The 14,702-nt window shown below is 39.1% G+C and overlaps 1 long non-coding RNA gene across 1 annotated transcript; it reads right to left on the bottom strand.

Moving 5' to 3' along the window:
- Positions 1-10,498: 10,498 nt before the first annotated feature.
- LOC122998685 lies at positions 10,499-14,072 on the bottom strand. Its single transcript, XR_006407481.1, has 3 exons — positions 13,991-14,072; positions 11,372-11,496; positions 10,499-11,268 (listed from the first exon to the last, which is right to left on the bottom strand). It is a non-coding gene; the product is annotated as an uncharacterized LOC122998685 (long non-coding RNA).
- Positions 14,073-14,702: the final 630 nt, after the last annotated feature.

Raw genomic sequence — 14,702 nt, 5'->3', positions numbered from 1 at the left:
AATTCATCACTCGGTATTGTAAAGTACAGGTGATTATGTCCTCTAAGTATCTATCTTTCCGAGAAAAGCTCATTCTCTTTGATAGCTACAAATAATATGCTCGGGTAGGTGGCGGACATTTTCAGATGATCTCATTATAAAGTCCCAGCACTAGTCCAAAGTCCTAACACTATTTCGATCCTTTTGCATATCCATATCTAACAGATCTGATAACATTTCCCTGCTCTGTCCATAGCGACGCCGTCACACAGATGTCACTGTAAGAAGTCAAATCGTCATGACCCATCAGTCATGTCGCTCCAGCTTGGACAAAATGATGAATCTTCCTCGCCAGTGTAGCAGGCTATCCCACTGTTTTTGTGCTGTTTCTGTTTTGAGTGATCTAGACAGGTGTGAGTACTGCAGGCCTGCTGTGTCACATAATGCTGACAGAGGATGTCAGCACAGGTGTGTGTGTGCATCTGTCAGGTCTGTCTCTTTCTGTCCTTGCCTGCCGGGGTCATGTCTAGATGGTTACCCTAGATTTGCGCAACTCTCGCGAGATTTGTGTGTTTCTTCCTTGTGCGTGTTGTACAAAATAATGATGTTTTATGATGTGACAACACTGTGGTTAAGGTCTGGTTAGGTTTAGGAACAACAAACACTTGGTGAGGGTTAGGGAAAGATCATGGTTTGGGTTAAAATGATCACTCGCAAGATCTTTTGCGGGTCTGGGGTTACCATCTAGTAGCCCGGGACGGACAAACTAAACAGCTCTACAGAGGGCCCTTTGTGTTTTTCATGAGTTTTGCAGCCACCGTAGGTTCTCCCACACACTTGGAAGGGGAGAGGGAGGAGTATTCAGTTGGTTGTAATCTGCAACCTCACTGCTAGATGCCACTAAATCCTACACACCGGTCCTTTAAGGTGTTAGTGGAGCCCAAAGACGTTTGCATCTTTTTTTTGCTTCACATTTTTTCCCTCGCATACTTTAAATATGCACATGGGCTGCTTTATGTTACTAAAATGAGACCTTTTTTTGAAATATGCAGGCTGGGCAGGAGCAGAACCATAGCAATTAGATGTGTTAGGCTAATTAGCTAATTAATTTGTCATTTGCGCCATAGACTGTATATAAAGATGGATGTAGCGAGGTGTGACATCCTTGCCTTTCACGCTCTGGAAACACCCCGCTACCTTGAACCAAAGAGAAAAACCTGCTTACTGGGTCTCAATCGCTAAATTGGGGCACGTGGCGACATCAACTGGTGCACACTTGGGCTAATGTTAGTTAATGTTGGACTAAATTGTGCTAACAGGACAGATATCATAATCAATTAACATTAACACATCCTGTGAGGGTCCTGTTAGTGTGACTCCTTGACCACAAACACAGTAGAACTGCATGTTTGGAGAAAAATCTGTTTAAACAGAAGCTCTGAAAGTATGAGACGGGAGACTGTCACAGCTGTCAATCATCACCCGCACAGCAGACATCAATGCCTACTGTAAGTCTTCAAATTTTATTAATGCAGAAATAATTTCCAAAATACCACCAGCACACTTACATGTATTAATATATAATACATGCATACATACATATGTTAAAGGGCCTGAATTTAGCGATTGAGACCATAAAATTGAATTTCTAGGGAAGAAATATAAGTGGATGCTTTTAAAATGGGAATCTATAGCAGCCAGGGACTTTTTGGAGCCAGCATCTAGCGGCGGTTGCTCACATTGCACTTTAAGGTAGTTTCGCTTCGGGGGTGTCGGGTATGTTATTTAAATGGTTCGGTACACCCTGAGACCACCTGCACTTCACACTCACATTTAAAATGCTTCATAAATCGTGTTGCATGAAAACCAACCCTACCATAATGTAAAACTGCTGGCTTGTCTGTTTAAAAGCATACAAGCTAACTCTGCGCTGCTTTTCACCCCTTCAGCAAATTTTCCAATACATCTCCTGTGCCTTTTGTTAAGCTTCCCTGCTACACTGTGTTCATGTTGCTGTAACAGGAGAGCTTTCATGATTTGAAAATAGACTTCAGTCATGTAAAGGTGAACACCAGGAAAGGTGGTCACCCCAAAGCATGCATACACAAACACCCAAAGTTCAAATTCTGCTCGCTTTCAAGGAAGCGCAGGCCTCTTTGAAGGGAGTTGACCTTCCTCTGACCCGGCTCCCCTGTGGTTTAAACCCTGGACATGACAGCCATGTAAACATTATTTCCACACACTCATACATAAACACAAACACAGTCACAAAAGGAGGCAAAAAAACAACTTCCCTCCTACTTCTTGTGCCTGAGAATCTTTGTGTAGATGCAAGAATAACATCTAATCCTACTTATCTGGGAAGCATTAATGTGTGTGTGCATGCGCACATACTGTACGTGCTTATGTGCATTTTTATGCATAACATGCGCAAGTGTGTTCGTACCAGGGTTCACTTTGAAACAGCACAATTCTGTTAGTGTGTGTCTGTGTGTGCCAGTGTGCTCACCCTGGGAAATGAAAATGCTGACCCAATTTAATACACCTGTGTCTCGCTGCACTCTGGCCCAGCACTCAATCAGACAAACACACACACACACACACACACACACCTCAACCTGACTCCAGTGGAGAACAGCTCTCCAACACATAATCCTAGAGCACCACCTCGACTATACAGCCAATTCAAATATACATGTAGGAGGTGTTCACTTTTTTTTTTTTTTTTTTTTAACACATCAGAATCAGAAAATAATAAATCTGCAACATGAAGATGGAGTTATAACTTCTCAGGATATTTATTAGTTTCACATATCATCACGTGCATGATTAATGCAGCGTGCTGATACTCGGCGTGCTTCAGAAGTATACTTAGGGTTTTAGTAATTATAAAACAAAGCTGTTTGAATTTAATCATTTCAAGTCATCTAAGCAAAACTATTCATCTGCAGGTGTACCAGGGTTTGGCAAATATATTAAGTAATACAGAGAGTGTTAACAATATACAGCAGAAACAGCAGGTTTAAGTCATTCTGAGATTATTTGTTTTCAGATTAATGCTTTCATGGGTTTCTTATATGTCAGCTGTTAAGGATATTTCCCCTCAGGCTGAGCTCCCAGCATGCTGTTCAGGTCCCGGTGAGCCGTTCTGTGGCCTCACACTGAGCGGTAAGGCAGTAATGAACTTCCTGCCATACAACCACCACACATACGCATACGGACATAATCTCATCCACATCCCCGAGGCAAGAATAGATGTCACATTAGCATGGTGCTATCTTTTCTTGAGCGTGTGTGTGTGTCACAATGTCTGTGTGTGTGTGTGTGTGTGTTCGGGGAGACAAATGACTACATTGTCCCTGGATGTGTACTTTCTGTGTGTGTCTGTAATTAATCTGGGCACGCGGCGGGTGTAAACATTAGGAAGGACAGTTTTTTTTTTCCTTTTCTTTTTTCCCTCAGATTAATCTGTCTTGTCAGATCTGCATCCGCACTAAATCTCAACACCCTGGCCTAGCAGGGGATTCATGAATGCAGTTAGCGCACATACACACACATACATACACACACGCTCAAATACAGACTGACTTTATTGCACTGCACATGTTTCATAGACACTCATATTGTCAGTATAAAAATGTTCTACATTTTAAACAAGTTTCTGAAATTTCTGGACAAATAAAATGTGAAACGGACCAAAGTGTGTTTGTCAAACTACCTTTATGCAAGTACAATCAAAAAGATGTGAAAAAGATTTCATGATGAATATGTAACTCATATAGAGTACGCCGCTACATTTTAATGGTTCTTCTCACTGAAAATGGCATTTGTGGTGTTTTAGAGAGGGAGGTGAGAAATGCACCACTGAACTGAAGCACAATATTGAGCTTATGTACACCATCACTTTTGATTTTTATATTTTTGGGGCTTTTTGGTGAAGTGGAATTCTGTAATGGTGACTGGCGACATGACATTAATGTATTTGTGTTCGGTAGAAGAAGCATAAGTAGGTACCACAATGTTAAAGTGTATTCAACAAATATATTTCCATCAGCCGGTATTACATCTCATCTTTCTTGGACGTATCATGGACATTTCCATATCTATATTTTTATTCTGCATGATCTACAGTTCAACTCTTTATTTATATTATACTGGCTCTTTATTCATCCCCACAGTTCATCCTCTGCTGTTCTGTCTCTTTAAGACCCCCCTCTCAATGAGCCCACTCTGTTCTGATTGGCTTGTTTCCAGAAGCTGTCCCTCTGCAGATTCCTGGCAGCTTGGGAGACGATGTAAACAAACAAAAACAGTAGGACTTCCTATTCTTTACTCAAAATGGAAACTTCTCAAATACATCTGTACATGTTTGAACCCAAATTCAATCCCAAATTCGAAATATGTGAACGTATAACATGAACAACCTGAGCAACAAAAAATATGGAATGGACTGTCATTTGTGGGCATGTGCGAACGATCTGATGTTATCACAAAAAGAAAGTAGAGATAATATTGCATTCAACTTGAGATTTGGACCTTTGATTATGTTTAACATAGATATGCGACATTATAACAGTATAAAAATAACATAAAACCACAGAAAGCAGGATGTGTCCCCTTAAATATGCCAACTTCTTTAATCTCAGCCAAGTGTAAAACATTTTGCAATATTTCAGTTTGTTATTTCAAATTTATGGCATTTCAAGGCTGTTTTTAATACCCTAATAGAATATGTATAAAAGCACTTCTCCCAAAACCATCCAGCCTCACTTGTCACTCACTTTTCCTCCTTTGCTCCCGACCTCCTCACACCAGCTCTCACCTTCTCGCCTTTCGTCCTCCCTCTGCCGCTGCTCTTCAGCCCAGGCCGCAACACTTCCTCCGAATGACCCTGATGCACCTGGGCCGAGCTCACTCCCCTGATCCAAGACATTACGTCTCTAATTGAAGCTGACAGCCGCATCAATTTTGCAGCCTGGTGTAATGTGGCACCGGGCTGTCACCATTACACACAGCTCTACACAGGTGAAACCGCAACCTAGTGAGCACATCGAAAGCTGTAATATTACCTTGCTAATTATTAGGATGGCACATCTGGTGTCTTCATCAATACGGCTGTAATTGGCACAGGAGGGAGAAGTAATTGTGCTTTAATTAGTGAAATGAGGGAATTTTGAGCTTCTTACCTCTCACTGTTTGGTATTAGAAGGTACCGTGTGATTTTTGTTGTGATGTCCCAGTAACTAATGATGCCTCAGTGCGAACAAGTGTGTTACATACCTGTGACATCTGGGAGAGAGACCCTTTGATTTCAGCTGAGGGAGAGAAAGGCATTGAGACATACACAAACTGTCATGTATGTTTAGAAACCTGCTGGTAGCGGTGGAAAGCAGAAGATGCGGGAAACGAGGTACACATGCTCAGCTGATGAAGGCAAGAGAGAAAGACAGAAAGAGGAGAGAGACATGATTTTATGATTCCATAACTTATGCATTAAATAAGAATTTTTTTTAGATAGACAAAGCAGTGTTGTTTTCATGTTTTTTTCCCAAAACATCTCTTTTGGACAAATGTCATTGTTTTTTTTCTCTAGTTTTCTTTTTCTTTCCTATTTTTAAGTTCTGTCTTCTCACAGGTGTAACATGTTCTGGCTGATAGTTGGTTGCATGATGTCTCCTTTAAAAACAGAACTCACTGCTGACATATATAAGCTATGTTCACATTACATGCTGAAGTGGACCAAATCAGGTTTTTTGCCTCCGAGTGACTCAGATCTGATTTTTTAAAGTGTGAACAAACCAAATCTGATTTTTTTTCACATCAGATCTGGGCTACTTGTATATGTGGTTCTAGATCTGATTCATATGCGATCTCCGGCTATGTGAGCGCAGTCAGAATGGTTAGATTGGATTGTGGTTGTGGTTTCTTTAATGTCTCACTTCTCTGTGCATGCGCATATTGTGTTTCAATATCATTTAGAGTTAGCGACTCACAGTTGGCTTCTCATTCTCATCTTCATCATCTGTATTGTCTGCTGACCTCCAAAACAAATGATCCTGGACATGTGTGCTAACACAGCTGTGTTTATAATTCGATTGTGTCGTGTTATTCTTGTACGCATGCGGCTCACATTTCAGTTAAATCTGCACATGTGTGTCAGTCAGCCAGATACATGTCACTTATAAACATGAATATGAACCATCAACACAAAAAGATCGGATCTAACTAAAAATTCGGAATTGAGCATTGAGACCTGTTATGTGAATTCAACCTTAAATCCTCTAAATGAAGATTTCACACTGAAACACATCTGTGTTGTCAGGTGATATTTTTATTAACACTTGATCGCCACCTTTGTTCCTGAATCTCTTTTAGAGGAAAAAAAACACAAATTCCAGTTATTTTTTTTCAAGGCAGAGAACCGAATTGAACTGCAGGAGAAGTGCACCTGTTTCCTCTTACAGTCATGATTGTTGGAGGTAAGTCTGGGTTATGTGCACATGGAAGACTGAGGCCACAGAGGACCTTGTACGCGTCTGCTCTTATCACAGTCAGCATCTCTCCTTCTCTCTCTCTCTCTGTCTATCTCACATTTTTGCCAATATCTGCCCGTCCAGCTCTTTTTATACCTGCCACAGCGCAGCCTGTGCAGCAGCTCTCCCTCCTCTATCTGCTGTTTCTTTTAATGTCCTTCACCTCTTCACTGCATCACTTTGTTTAATGAAAATACTGACACAAGAACCTCTTTAAATGTGTCCGTGGTTATTCATTTTAATACCGAGTGTGAGATATTTCAGTTCATGCTTTGATCAATTGCCACTGCTCTGCTTAAAAGAGTGCATGTAAACTGGAGACCAAGGTTGACAGATTTTGTATAATGGAGACAAGGGTGAGCTTGAGCAATTGAAAAGATGACTCAACCTTGTTCACACTTTTTAAAAATGTTTTACAACAGGTGCAGTGCTCCTGTTCTCAATGCATTGACCTCCTGACAATATAAGCTGGATAAAGCTCATATTGACTTGTGTTTATTCCCTTGATGCATTAGAGCAGAGCACGACTAAGGTGTATTTTTGTCAGTCTGCATGACGTTAGCCACACCATCCTATATTTAGATGAATAAATTATATGGAGTCTGCAGGGATTCCCTCTGTAGCTTTATCTGACATTTCAATAAAGCTGCATTGTAATAATAAAAACCTCCATACAGATGTGGGGAGCTTTATAAGAGCAGAGAATAAGGCTGCACAAACAACTAAACAATACATGTTTTAAAAAGGCAAGTTTGAGAAATATTATGGAGCTGAATTAGATCAAAAGTGTTCCCAAGGTCAAAAAAAAAAACTCTATTAGACGCAGCATTGCCAGATAAACCACCAAACATAAAAGAGTTTAATTAAATGTGTTATGCTACACTCCTGCTTTAAGTGTCTTTGAACAAACTGGAAATGAAAATGTAAATTAAAGATTGAATACATACATAGATAAGCAGACTTTAACAACAGTCTGCGTCTGTCTGGCAGAGTCAAAGCATTCCCATATTACAGACAGTATACAGTATGAGGTCAATGCATGAGAAAAAAAAAAAAAAGAAAAACAGAAGACAATAACATCCGTTCTCACAATAGCTGGGCGTTTTCCGTGAGCTAAGTTAAGCACAGCTCATCGGCCAATCTGCTTTATCTATCACACGCACACACACACACACACACACACACATACCTCCCCACCCAATCATGTAGGCCTGGGGCGACTTTTCATTAACGTTGTGGTATTACTTCAAACCCATTAAAATAGGCCCCTCCTAATCTAAATCCAATAATTTGTGCACTTCTCCCTCCCGTTGCTGGCATCATGCTTCCCTCTATCTAACCCAATACTAAAAGAGAAGATTCATTATCTCTTGTTTGGACAGGGATTATGCTGATCGGGGCGGCTTAAGGCAGAAGATATAAAGACTCTTAATAAAATTCTTCAGCCGTTGCAGCAGTGTGCCGTCTAATTTAAAGCAGACAGACCTCCTTAACACACACACACACACAGAAGCACATACACACACACATTCACCCCATCACCTTCCCCTTCTTTCCGAAAACTTGACATACATACGTTCTCATCTCCATTTCCATCCCACTCAGATCATCCTTTTTTCCCCCCTCATCTTTTGTTACTAAAACCTTTGGGCCAGATTCATTATCACACTGACTTTCTATATATAGGATTATCTGCTTTCATGTCACTTTGACTTTTCTCTCGCATCCCTAAAACCAACATAAAGGTTTATTTCACGTTTTGTGTCTTCTACACAGACAACAAAAATAAAATCTTGTCTGATGTGAAAATGAGCATGTAGATTTTTTTTTTCCTCATGTAAAAGTCTGGTTTAGCACACAATACGATGCTGCTGGATGTTGAAAAGCAAAAGAAGATCATGATGAAAAGTACCAGGCTAATGTGATTTATTTTTTTTCTCATGTCATTACTGTCATTCAGGAGCAGCTGGAGTGTCTTTTTTTATTGGTTTCTATTCACTCTGGTATGAAAGTGTGTGGGATTTAAATGAAAAGTTCATTTCCAAATTGAATCAAATACTTCAGCATCTGAACTTCATCACTTAACACTGAAATATTCAACATTTGAAAATGTAGAGCATTCTGTTTATGAAAACTTTTTCCACAAAAGTGTCATTTATTAAGGTTAACTGTCACTATTTGTCATGAGGAACAAAACTGAGCAATTTTATTAATTTTTTGAATATTTTGGGAGCAGAGCCCCGGAGGATACCTGCATTGCATTTAGATGTAGCATATTAAGTCATGAGAGTCAGCGCACATTAACCTATAGAGCCACCAAACTGGCAACTCTGCAAACATCTTCATGGTGGTCTCATATACAGTACCAGTTAAAAGTTTGGACACACTTCTGGGAAAGTGTGTCCAAACTTTTAACTGGTACTGTACATGCAGAAATGAGTCCGGGGAGATGCAAAGTACTTGCATGAGTCTGGGATTGGGATGGTATAAAACGGGTCTGCAGGCTCCGGTGGACCCAGTGCATCCATTCATCCATCCATCAATCCATCTTTCCTCCTCCTCCTTAGTGGGTTAATGATCATAGATCTCATAGCACAATCCTTTGCGATTCAAACTCAACAATTCATTTCCTGCTGCTGTTTATGTGGCAGTGAAGACAGTTTTTATGAAGATATCTGTCTTCTTAATGCCAGAGTCATTTGACAATTCACTGTCAGCTGAATTGGTTGGAGGAATGACTGTTAGCAACGGACGCTTTATGGATATAATATCAGAGGACATTTTTTTCTTTTGGCTCGCTCCCCTTGCCTTTGTTTATTTGTTAGTGACTCGTATGCTATTATGGTAAATAATCGGCTTCATACTGTCTGAGAACAATCGAGTTGATTAATCTATTTGGTTTTCCTGCGTATTTAAATTTTAACTACAGGAGGAAAATGCAGATGTTAGTAAACAAAAGTCATTATTTGCGGAGACGGCTGAGAAGTGTGCTTAACAAGAATGGTTGGTGCTGGGGGGAATGAGTATGCACACACCTACACATTCAGACACACAGTATAGGGTCAAATGGAAACCTGGGAAACACCACATATGCACACACACGCACACAGAGACACAGACACTGATCCAATTATGATTCCTTAAGTGACCAGGTTTCTGAGGTGACCAGGATGCTTCAGTCAGGCAAAAGTGCTCTTCTCCCAAACCTGAAGAGCACTGGAGCACAATATCAAAATCTTTAAAACAAATACATAAAATATGACCTGTTCGAAAAGAGAATCAATATTGCATGTTTGTCTGGAGGAAAGCAGCTGATGCATTTGCTGTGCTGACTTTTCCAATTTCTACATCTGAGATTACCATCGCTTTCGAGTATGCTGCTCATTTTGAAAAACAGAATTTCATTCAGTCGCTGCTGTAGCTGTATGCCCCGAGGCTCTGTGAGAGAGGGAAAGTGTATTAATGAAATGAGAGACAGACAGTATTATTTAAATCACCTCAACAGCATAACCTCAGGCCTAACACAGGCTCTCTGCTGCTTTCCAGACCTGTTTTCATACCTCAGCCAACCAAACCAAGCTTAATTTTTTTTTTTTTTTTTTTACGATTGCTTGCCTGTAAGCACAATTTTGAAAACAGGACTCATTTTCTTAAAACACTACACACAAGTCACACAACCAGACACACAAGAAGCAGAACTCCTCAGATCTTTTGCAAAATTAAACACGTCATTCAAAACTATACAATAATTTATAAAAACCCAATTTTGTCACCATATGGCACACACGTGGTTCATACGATCTGATTCTGTTTGAACCAGTTACACACTGCTGTACTCAATCTAAAACACTTTTAACATTTCTAAGTTTCTAATGATGTAGTCTGGGTTAGATTTTTTCAGAGATATAGTTAGAGTAAAGTACATGAATATATTGACCAAACACAACACACAAGACACACTGATGAAAAGATTTATTTCTCTCTACTTTGTAAAATCAGTCAATACATCAATGCATTTCCAAAGGTTGCATTTTGCACTAAAAATTAGAACAGAACATATTCTAAATAGAATGTAGTAAATAAAAACAGCAAAAACATACGTGGAGACAAAAAAGAGAGCATGAATTTAAAAAACAAAACAAAACCCTAAGCATCATCTCTCCACTTAGCTGGATCTGACCATAGCACTTCATCCACATCACAGGCTATGTCCTCTCTTGCAGGTATCTTCTTGAATGGCGAATCCATCCATCTTTCCACAGACCCCACATCAGTTTGGTTGCAGGCTTCCTCCATGGCTTGAATGAGGGGTTTTCTAGCATAGGGCTGGAGATCGTAAGTCTTTCACCGCCATGCTGAAAAAAACTCAATGGGGTGAAGGAAGGGAGAATATGGTGGGAGGCATTGGAGTGAAAATTGTGGATGCTGCTGAAACCAGTTTTGGACCAGAGCAGATACATTGTCCTAGATGACAATGTATCTCATCTGCTCTGCATCCACTTGGTCTTCTGCTGTATAGATCTTGTGTAGTCTGTCTAGAAATGTGAGTATGTGGGCCGTGTTGTAAGAACCTAAGTTGGCATGGTGGTGGAAGACCCCATTCAACGTGATTCACATTGCGATGTTAATAAAATAAAATAGCTCTGTGGCCAATGATGTTTCTCCCTCTTCTTCTTACTATTGTCAGGTTAAACTCAGCCCCATATATGAAGATAAATTCATGTGGGATTGCATCAGAATCCATTTGTAAAACTCTCTGAAAAAAGATAACATTGTGTAGTTAAATACAGGCCTACTATAAATTTACATGTAAAAAGGTTCTATGTGCAGTGAATAATACTGAAGAGTACATTACTTACCTCCACATATTCTTGCCACAGGTCTTTTACTCTCTTAGAAATTCTTTCAAATGGCACCTGGTAGAGTTGTTTCCTCTGTATATGTGATGTTTTTTAAGGATTCACCCCAGTGTCGATAGAGAGACCTGATGGACATTATTGAAAACTGTGGTCATGATGTTTGTTTGAATTTCTCTGAGGTGTATCACATTATTGGCCAAAAACATGTTTACGTTCTGGTCTACCTCTACCTATTCCTCTTCCCTCTTCCTCCGTGGGCTCCCCCTCTCATCCTCACTCTCCCTTTTCCTCTTTCTCTTACTAGAACATGGCTTCCATTTTTGTTGAAGACATGTACACTCACCTGTTGCCTTTTTATAGTGCTTATGCTTGATTGGTGAGTTTATAATTAAGCACCCAAGTGTCTGTACACCTGACAGCTGTGTTTGATCAATTACCTCATAGGTGTGGTATTTTCAAAGGCAGTGTCTTTAAATGGCAAAGAAGTGAAGTGTTTTTCTGTGATTTCTGTGTCTAATTTAGAGAAGTATGTTTAGCATTTTGCAAATCACTGTATGTAGTGTTTTGCAAAAAAAAAATATGAGGCTGAGAATGAGCTCATAGTTGTGCAGATCTGAGCTGAGTTTTTGCTCTTTGAGTGTCGGGTTTATCTAAGTGTTTGTTATTTTTCATTTTAGTGTGTAAGCAATCGTAAAAAACTGTAATCATATAAAAATAAACTCTGCCAGAGACAAACATACTGCACTGAATCAAATCAGATTAAATTGAATTGTCAAATTAAATCAAGTTGATCAAATCGACCAAAATACATACTGTGGAATACTGTAATAATACACATAACTGCAATCTAATTGGCAGAAAAACATATTGACCCAATTACTCACAAATATACATTAAATCCTGTTGATTTAAGTTTTGACACAGAAACTACAACATACTCCCAGTTATACCAGCACAGTTTCCCAAAGTGTTTAACTCTTATTTTTCTTAAACCTTAGTTTTCTTTAAAATGTACTTGCTGGAGTCTTGTTGTCACTGTGAGGCAACACTCCAGGAAGTTACTGTGCTGGGCCAAGAAATAGTCCTGCACATGAGCCCCAGTAAAACTGTAACTGTTGTTTTTTTACACATTTTTACAGCATGTTTCTCAAAATGTCAAACACTTTCTATTTTTAAGAAATTATATTATTATGAAAGAGGAAAGACAGTACTAAGAAGGAAAACTGTCTATAATTTACATTTTTTATTGGTTGTTAATGATTACGACATGTAACATTGCTGTCCAGTTTCCCAGGAATTACGTTCATATTGGATGAATCTCTCTCTCAAGATTTACATCCAATCTAACTTTCATTGCCAATCCAGGAAGTAGTGGCAGAGAGGCAGAAAGTAAGGTTTGGGCAGGCATGTAGCATGTTTGATCTGAGTTGATGTCCCATTACATACTGCGGTTTTTATTAACAGTGACAACAATCTTTCCCCAACCCTAACTTAACCAAGAGCTTTAGTTACAATACCTAACACTAATCTAACTTATATATATATAACCCTAACCATAACCATATAACCATGATCTTACCATAACCTTAACCATACCATAGCTGCCATGCAGATATTGTAGAAAGCGAGAACATATTTCAAGGTTGGCACTGAATGTAAATAAACATTGCCAATGAATGCAATCTGAGCTTTTGCAGAATCAATATCAACTTTCTTGCTGAACAATAAAGTTTAACCTTGTTCCCTATTATTTGAACTTATATACATTGAACTTGATGTACTTTAAATGTGCATGCATTTCATTCAATACATGGAATTCTCTACATATAAGCTGGGCTCCTCAACAACTATTGACTACTATTCGTTTAAAAAACCCTGTTAGCTTGTGCTACAACTTAATGAACATCCCTGGTAAACATTTTACACAGCAACTCAACTGTGGACAGAGAATCCTCTTTGTGCGTTCAACAGGAAATCTCAAAGAACTCATCTGGTAAAAGCACACAATCTGTGTGTGTGTGTGTGTGTGTGTAGCTGTGGTGCCTTCTGCATGCCAAGGCTTCAGACGCTACCTGTTCTCCCAGAACAATTAAGCCAAGCCTCTTTACAGTATCTCCGCTCCAATTAATTTTAATATTTAAACAGCCATGCAGAGACTTCTGAACACACTAACGCAAGATTAGAGTAAACTCAATTAAATATTGATGGCCATAAATAAACATTCTAATTTGGAGAGCTGCCATGGTGCGAAGTAAATCAAGAGTAAAAAAGATGGTTTCAGCTGAAATGCTATGCTTATTAGCTGAGCAAATGTTGAACTGGGGGGTCAGTAGAGGAGGTGAGAGAAAGGACAGAGGATTAATGTGGAAGGACGTGAAAGGGAGCAATGGGAAGGAAAACAGAAGAAAATAATTCAGGTGCTTATGTCCTAACAGAAATATTACCTCAGCTGAGTTTGTACTGTAGATATATACTAAGGGTGTGCTCGAATACAAATGTTATTTGGCAAAGCACAAATAGGTTTTTTTTTTCTTTTTTTTTTTTTACAAATATTTGTTTCATACAAATATTTTTAAAATTATTTGTTTTGGGGATGAAAAAAAAAAACATGTTTAATACCAGCACGTAGGTCGGTCACGTCGCTATCTCAGTCTCTCTCCTCTGCTCTGCTGTTACGTCTGTCAGCAGGTCTCAACAAGGGGTGTCACATCCACCTGCTACATGACGCGCAGTGCTCCCAAGGGACTCTCCATAACCTGTTCTTCCCCTTCTCCTTTCCACAAAGTTAGAATGTAAAAAAATGGGTGTATAAATAGGTAGAGATCTGTCTGCAATGAGGCAATGAGTGAAGTTTTAGCTCAGTGATCAACGCAGTCGTCTATGATCTGGGAGACTCCAGTTCAAGACCTGGCATGGAGACCTCCTTCATAAGGTAGTTTATTCATGAACACTTATTGTCACACTTTCATTTTCAAAAACTAAAGGCATAATAAAAACAAAAACAGAATTTTTAAGCCTTTTTCTACTTTTATTCGAATACAAATACAAAATATTAATTAAATAATTTTGCTGCCTCAACAAATACAGATAGAAATACAAATACTGGGCCCTCTGCACATCCCTAATGTAGACATGACTATATAATTTCTACAAAATACCGGTACACTCCTTTACTTACACTACATGTTTTAACTATGATTAAACTACAGCAAAGATACAAATGTATGTATGTAAGTCTCTAAACATTGCAGATTTCAGCTTTAATGTAGCAAATCAATGCCATTTTCAAAGAGATTTCACTATTCTATTGCAGACTGCACTCAGCTTAACA

The sequence above is a fragment of the Thunnus albacares genome, chromosome 15 (genome assembly GCF_914725855.1).
Source record: "Thunnus albacares chromosome 15, fThuAlb1.1, whole genome shotgun sequence".
NCBI lineage: Eukaryota > Metazoa > Chordata > Actinopteri > Scombriformes > Scombridae > Thunnus > Thunnus albacares.
Note: the sequence above shows the minus strand (reverse complement) of the source record. Positions and strands in the feature narration are given on the sequence as shown.